Below are 6,387 nucleotides of genomic sequence, written 5' to 3' on the forward strand. Positions count from 1 at the left end.
TCGAGGCCCAAGCCCACGTATGTATGCCGTCAGCCCCTCCCCTCTCCTGGCCTCTCTCTAGAGAGGTCTTCTGCAGTTGAGCCCTCTGAACCGCGAGCGCTCGCGTGAATCTGTCACGCGATTCGCGGAGGTGGTGTCGCCAGTAGTAACGTCGAAATTTCGCGATCCTGCGAGGAGCCCAGTAGTAGGGTTCGGGGCTCGACGTCGCCGGTGGGGGTGAGCTTTTGGGGATCTGGCCGATTCTCTGTCCGTGAATTCGCCGATCTGCCCGGATGCATCTTGGCAGGACAGGTTCATTGTACCAGGATATTCGTTTACCTAGTATTCTATACGAGTACAAGTGTTTAGGCTCTTACAGTTGTATGAAAGTTGGGTTCAGATTCCATGGCTTCTTCCTTGCGGTCACCGGAAAGTCTGTTGCTTTATCAGACATCATTTTCTCGTTGTTGTGGAACGCATGCCTTCAACCCCCCTGCTTGTTCCTGTTTTATACATGTAGTAAAGCCTGATTATTGATTCACTTGTGCTCCCGTAGGTAACGAAGATAAATCGATTCCACAAACAGATCAATGGGAACGACAAGGTTTCTGCTTTTACGTCGCCCTATTTCAAAACGAACGGAGGGAGTACTTCTATTGTAGCACCACTGACAAATCTCTGAAAACAAATGTGATAGGTGACCTTGACCTTCAGTCTATCTGCAAATTTGGAATCACTTTTCACGTGGAACACAAAACAGGTGATATTTTCATTCTAGTAGGATTTGCAATGCTAAACTATTCTCTAAATGTGTAGATGCCCAGTAATCGGTCGATCGCACCACCCACCCCCTCCCTCCCCCCCGAGCGCCATTGCTATCCAAAAAAATATATTACTAATGGCGTACCTCTCTGGGATGCGCCATTGCTATATAAAAAAAGATTACGAATGGCGCACTGCATGGAGATGCACCATTGCTATCAAAAAAAATCTAATAGCGCACCGCTCGGGGGTGCGCCATTGCTAACCCGCACTACTCTCTGCCTCTGCCCTTGCCTCTCCTTCCCAAATCCAACCGAGATCCCGCCTCGCTCGTCCACGCCCCGGAGAGATCCCGCTCGTCCACGCCACGGATTTCTCTCGCTCTTTCCTCCCCTCCCTCCCCCGCGTCTCCGGTTGACCGGCGAGGGTCCCGCTTGGCGATGTGTGGTGGTGGTTGGCGGGGCGGGGAGCGCAGGGACTTGACCGTCGTTCGTGCAAGCCAGGACGGATAGGCAGCGGCGGCGGTGGCCACGACTGCAAAGCCGAGGAATTCCCCACCAAAGGTTAGAGCTTTTCCGAGTCTTGCTCGATTGCGCCCTTGCCCGATGGGTGTTTGGCGGATTGCGCCTTTGCGCCGGAGGAAGGGGAGGGGGAGATGGCCAGCAAGGCGGAGACGGCGACCTGGGAGGAGATGCTGCGGCGGATGCTGTCGCCCGAGGCCACCATCCCGGAGGGCGCGGTGGGGAACCCAGTGCGCCACTACTATATTTGTTTTTTGCAAAACTACTAATGACGCACCACCAGCTGGTGCGCCATTCGTAACCCTGCCATTCGTAACCAGGCGCACCAGCTGGTGGTGCGCCATTAGTAGTTTTGCAAAAGAAAAGCGGCACATAGCCGAAATATCAGGCGGGCTTTTCCCAAATCGACCACACGCCAATGATTTTTTTCCCAAATCGACCGCGCGCTATCCCCTGCCCTCTCCCTCCCGCAGCCTCCCCAGATCTCAGCGGCGCCCCACCCCACCCTCTACCGGCTCCCCCCACCCGCTCGACCAGCACCCCACCGCAGCCTCGACTGACGCCGTGTCGAGCCCGCCAAGGAGGGGCCGCCTCGTCCCCACCCGCCGCCGTGCGGGAGGATGGCGACGCCGGGCGGCGCACACGAGCTCCTCAAGATGGTCGTCCACGCCCGCGCCGGCGGCACCATCGCCGCGCGTGGACGCCACCGCCGTCCCTGTTCTACCCCGCCACGCCGCCCCTGCTGCCTCCGCCCCGGCCGTCGGTGCGGCCGTCGAGATCCGCCGCCCCTGGCCGGTATCGGACCAGATGGACCTGTCCATCACGCTGGCCCTGAGCTCCCCCACGGAGGTGCGTACGGCCGGCCGGAAACCCACCTCCCTCCCGTTACTCAACGATGTTTGTTGCTACTGCTGCATTTACCATGTCTAGTCTAGCCGAATTAATCCATCAGGAACTCAAATTTCACAGTTCTTTCAGTTTAATCCCATTATTACATTTTGCAGCACGGGGAGCAGCTGAGGCGGCGGCAACACTTGTTATCGGAACTGGTATACCATATCATCTACAGATGGATTGGTACTGTATAATCTTTGGCGTATGTGTTAATTGCCTCTCCCCTTCCCTTCCATGAACTTTGCAGACTTATTCAAGAGACGATGACGCGAAACTCGAGACCATCCGTGCACGGCGTAATGACCTTTATCTTCAGTAGTTGTAGCTATTATTATCTTGTACTCTCAAGGAATCGTCTACCTCGATTCTACGAAGCAGCTTGCCCTACTTACTTACAGTCTTACCCGTACTTGCCCTTTTATTTTGCAGTGTTGCGTGTTCTCAAAATGCATGAAGATCTGAAAGAGCATCTCTCGCGGTACTCCTTTCTTTGCTCTTTTTATTTTATTTTTTCCATCCAAGCTTCTGGATTGACCCTTCGGATGTAGACTCCGCTGGCCAACTGAGTGTTTATTGATTTATGATAAGTACTTTACACATACCTTAGCATGTGACATTTGCATAAGCAAAATTTCAAGGACTGTGTTCAAGCTACAAGCTGATTGTTTGCACACTTATGGTTCCTCTTTTATGACACTTGATTAGGGCATTCAGCCTCTCAGCATTTGTTTCCACTGTGCGAATCCGTGAGATCATCCTTGTGTAGCGTCCATTTAAACTAGACTTGGGGCGGGGGCGCACCTATGGTGCGCCTTTTGAGACCTTCCTCTGTGTTCATAGGTCGTCTACGGACTTGAGAGTTTCTATTTTGATCAAATAGCCACCTATCTATAAGGTAGATGTTACCACCAACCAATATAAACACTAGCCAATGGTTTGATATGAGAGTTTGTTAAAAAAATAGAATCCACACTGTTTATATTGATCTGATCATACTATAGGAGGTCAATGATTTGGCAAGTCAATAATCCACATATGAACAACAATATACAATTCCATAAAAAATAAGGCCCTTGCACCCTTGTAAATCTCATGATGCAACAACCCCCAAGATTACGACCGTATTGAGCTTCTCTTGTTAGCATGGACGAGACGATGTCGGGGAAGGCTTTGATGCCCCAGTCGTCCTGGTCCGACGGCGCATAAATCTGCCGAAGGCGAAAAACCATCATTGTAGTCAGTTTTAGACTAATTTCAGAATTCATACAAGTACAGTACTATGAACAAGCCTGCAACTCTGATGCTCACCATATGTTTGTACCATGGTCTCCCCATGAGCCTTTCTCGGTTGGTAAGTCTCGCTCCACCATCATCTATTGGTCATTGATCTCTTTGAGTTTCGGTGTGTGTTCCCTCATGTTATAGCAAATGGCCTTCTATTAATTAGATTGATGTATATTAATCCTTCAACTATCCAAGGTATGAGTAGTAATTAGATCGATATATATTAATCCTTCAACTTCTGAAGTTGGGATCTCTACTCTCATGCCAATCCTTAGTCGAACTGAATCCATCTATCAGTGCTCTCACATACACAATTTTCTTCTAGCACTATCCAGCGTCCAGCAGGGAGCAGGCTATAGTACAGACGTACAAGTTTAAGCAAGTTAGTCTGACCACTTGTGTTTCTATTTATTAGATGTAATAAATTTAGAGACTTGTTTGCAGTCAATTCTAGATTGTTCAGACAAGATAATTTGCAAGGTAATACTTGAATGATTGCTTAGGCCACATTCACTTAAAGGGAATTCTTCTTGCAGGCTACAGATGAGGACAGCTATGTTTGGCACAACAAGTAGAGATTGATGACTCTGGTTGCTTTTGCTGAAGCCGTACCCTTGCTCAGCTGCTGTAACAGAAGAAAAATGTGATGCATGGTCAGCTGTAGATGTTGAATGATGGCAAGGAAATCCTTCCCCAAGCATTGTGCTTTAAGCAGCTCATCAGGGTTAAGGGTTAATTGGACCCTGAGAAATTCACCATGCGAATTAATAGGAAGATCCATATAGCCGCCACTGTACAGGTTGGTACATGCAGATACACGGAGTGTAGCTTGTGCATTTGTCCCATGGCCAGAAATCGCTTCTAGAGTTGGGACAGATTTTTGTAGATGACGTCGGTCCAGCAAACATACACATTCTAGCAAGTACTCCCTCCGTTTCTAAATATAAGTCTTTTTAGAGGTTTCACTACAAGACTACATACGGATGTATATTGACATACTTTAGAGCATAGATTTACTCGTTTTGCTCCGTATGTAGTCCCTTAGTGACATCTTTAAAAAGACTTATATTTAGGAATGGAGGGAGTAGTCCGTAGTAATAATATCGCCCAGCAAACGCATTCCAGATCCAAGAAAAAACCACACCTTTTTCGTGGCAACAATCTCTGCCGTGGACTTGTCCTTGTTGGGCTGAACCCCGGCTGCCCGCCCGTCGTTTACTGTGCACGTCGCGACAAACGGTACACTCCCACAGATTGCCGTGGACTTGTCCTTGTTGGGATATACCTTGGATAGTTGAAGAATTATCTGAAGTTGTTTATCTAAGGACCAAAACAGTTGTTTAGCTATGTGAATTGTTTTTTTTCCACCTGATAATCCATAATTATGAGTTTGCCTAGCAAGTATTGCACATTTTCTCTTGAACACTCTCAAATTTGATAATCTTGTTACTTCTAAATTATTCAGAGTTGGCATATGCTGAAAGAAACACTTTGAGAAGAAGACAAATTACACTCTGGTTACTAACCGTGACATTTCGTTGGTAAGCCTTATGGAATCTTGTTCTAAGCACTATGTTTACAAGAATATTTCGAGGTCCTCTGAGTGGCTTATTTACTTAGTTAACATAAGTTCTTTTTCTCCTGATTACTTTTCTGACGGAAGAGATTTTGTTCCGGTGATTGGGAATAGTGATTTTGATGCATCGCATGATCTCATTCTCACACAGGATATCAATGGGGTGAATGCCGGTAGGAGAAACTTGCACATTGTTCATTTTTACTTTATGTTTATCCAAATCATTTGCCAAGCAAAGCAATGGCAATTTCTGTGATATATCACGCTCATTAACACTGAATATTTGTTCACTTTTAGAAATAGAATTGAGAGATGAAACCCATCTTTCGCGAATTAAAACTGAATGTGCAAGTTTTTATTGAAGCAACAACAAAGTTTAAGTTCTGATTTGTAGATAAAAAATAATTGCCGACTGAAAGAATTTCCTCCCAGATACAAGTGTATCTGGTGGTTGATTAAAATCATCACTATAATCCTGTGATTTTAGAGTAGTGTGATTTTGAAAAAAAATACAATGCCAAAGTCGGCCGAAGCGATGTCATATGAAATCTGGCTTCCTGGTTTATACTAAAGGCATCATTTTTTAGGTGGTATATACAATTATACACAACTTAATTTATTCTAAAGAATCATATTTCAAAGCTGCTTGAGCTCACCACTATCCTTGCTTCTACAAGCTAACCAACTAAATTTTATCTGTCTTTTGTTTTGTATTCTTGTCATTTATTTAGATAGATGTTTCTGTCTTTAATTATGTGGAAGGTCATGATGAGTGCACCTACATCTGGTTCCACTTTCTTGACAAATTTGTGCAAAATGTTTTCAGGTACTCAACCTATTGATGCACATGGACATGATGACTCTAGCGTTTATGGACCAACCAACCTGTAATCATGAACCTTATTGTCTTGTAGACCATTTGGTGTTTCGAGTGTTTTGGAGCTTGCACTTTGTGTATGTAGATACAAACTTGTGTGTTCTGGACCATCTGAAGTCTCTCATAGTAACCAATAGTCCTTATCTTTTTGTGACTTGTGTGTTCTAGATGATTGTTAAGATGGTCAAAACTATGCTTCCTCTAGGTTAATTTGTTTGTCAACTTGCGTTTAATGTATGTGCATGTTTATAAACATATTTTCATTGTGGTGTAATATGTGTTTATCTTGAACCTTCTTGTGGGTGTGAGGATAATAATTGAATATTTTTAGAGCTGGTAGTATAACCTGTGGCGCACCATGAGTTATACTAATGGCACACCTGACAGGCATACTAATGGCGCACCTGGGAGGCATACTAATGGCGCACCTCGGAGGCATACTAATGACGCATCTGGGAGGCATACTAATGGCGCATCATGAGCTATACTAATGA

The 6,387-nt window shown here is 45.8% G+C and overlaps 1 pseudogene; it reads left to right on the forward strand.

Annotated features, from left to right (window-relative positions):
- The first annotated feature begins 1,727 nt into the window (after nucleotides 1-1,727).
- Nucleotides 1,728-6,103, forward strand: LOC123443626 (annotated as a pseudogene).
- Nucleotides 6,104-6,387: the final 284 nt, after the last annotated feature.

The sequence above is a fragment of the Hordeum vulgare genome, chromosome 3H (genome assembly GCF_904849725.1).
Source record: "Hordeum vulgare subsp. vulgare chromosome 3H, MorexV3_pseudomolecules_assembly, whole genome shotgun sequence".
In the NCBI taxonomy this organism is placed as follows: Eukaryota; Viridiplantae; Streptophyta; class Magnoliopsida; order Poales; family Poaceae; genus Hordeum; species Hordeum vulgare.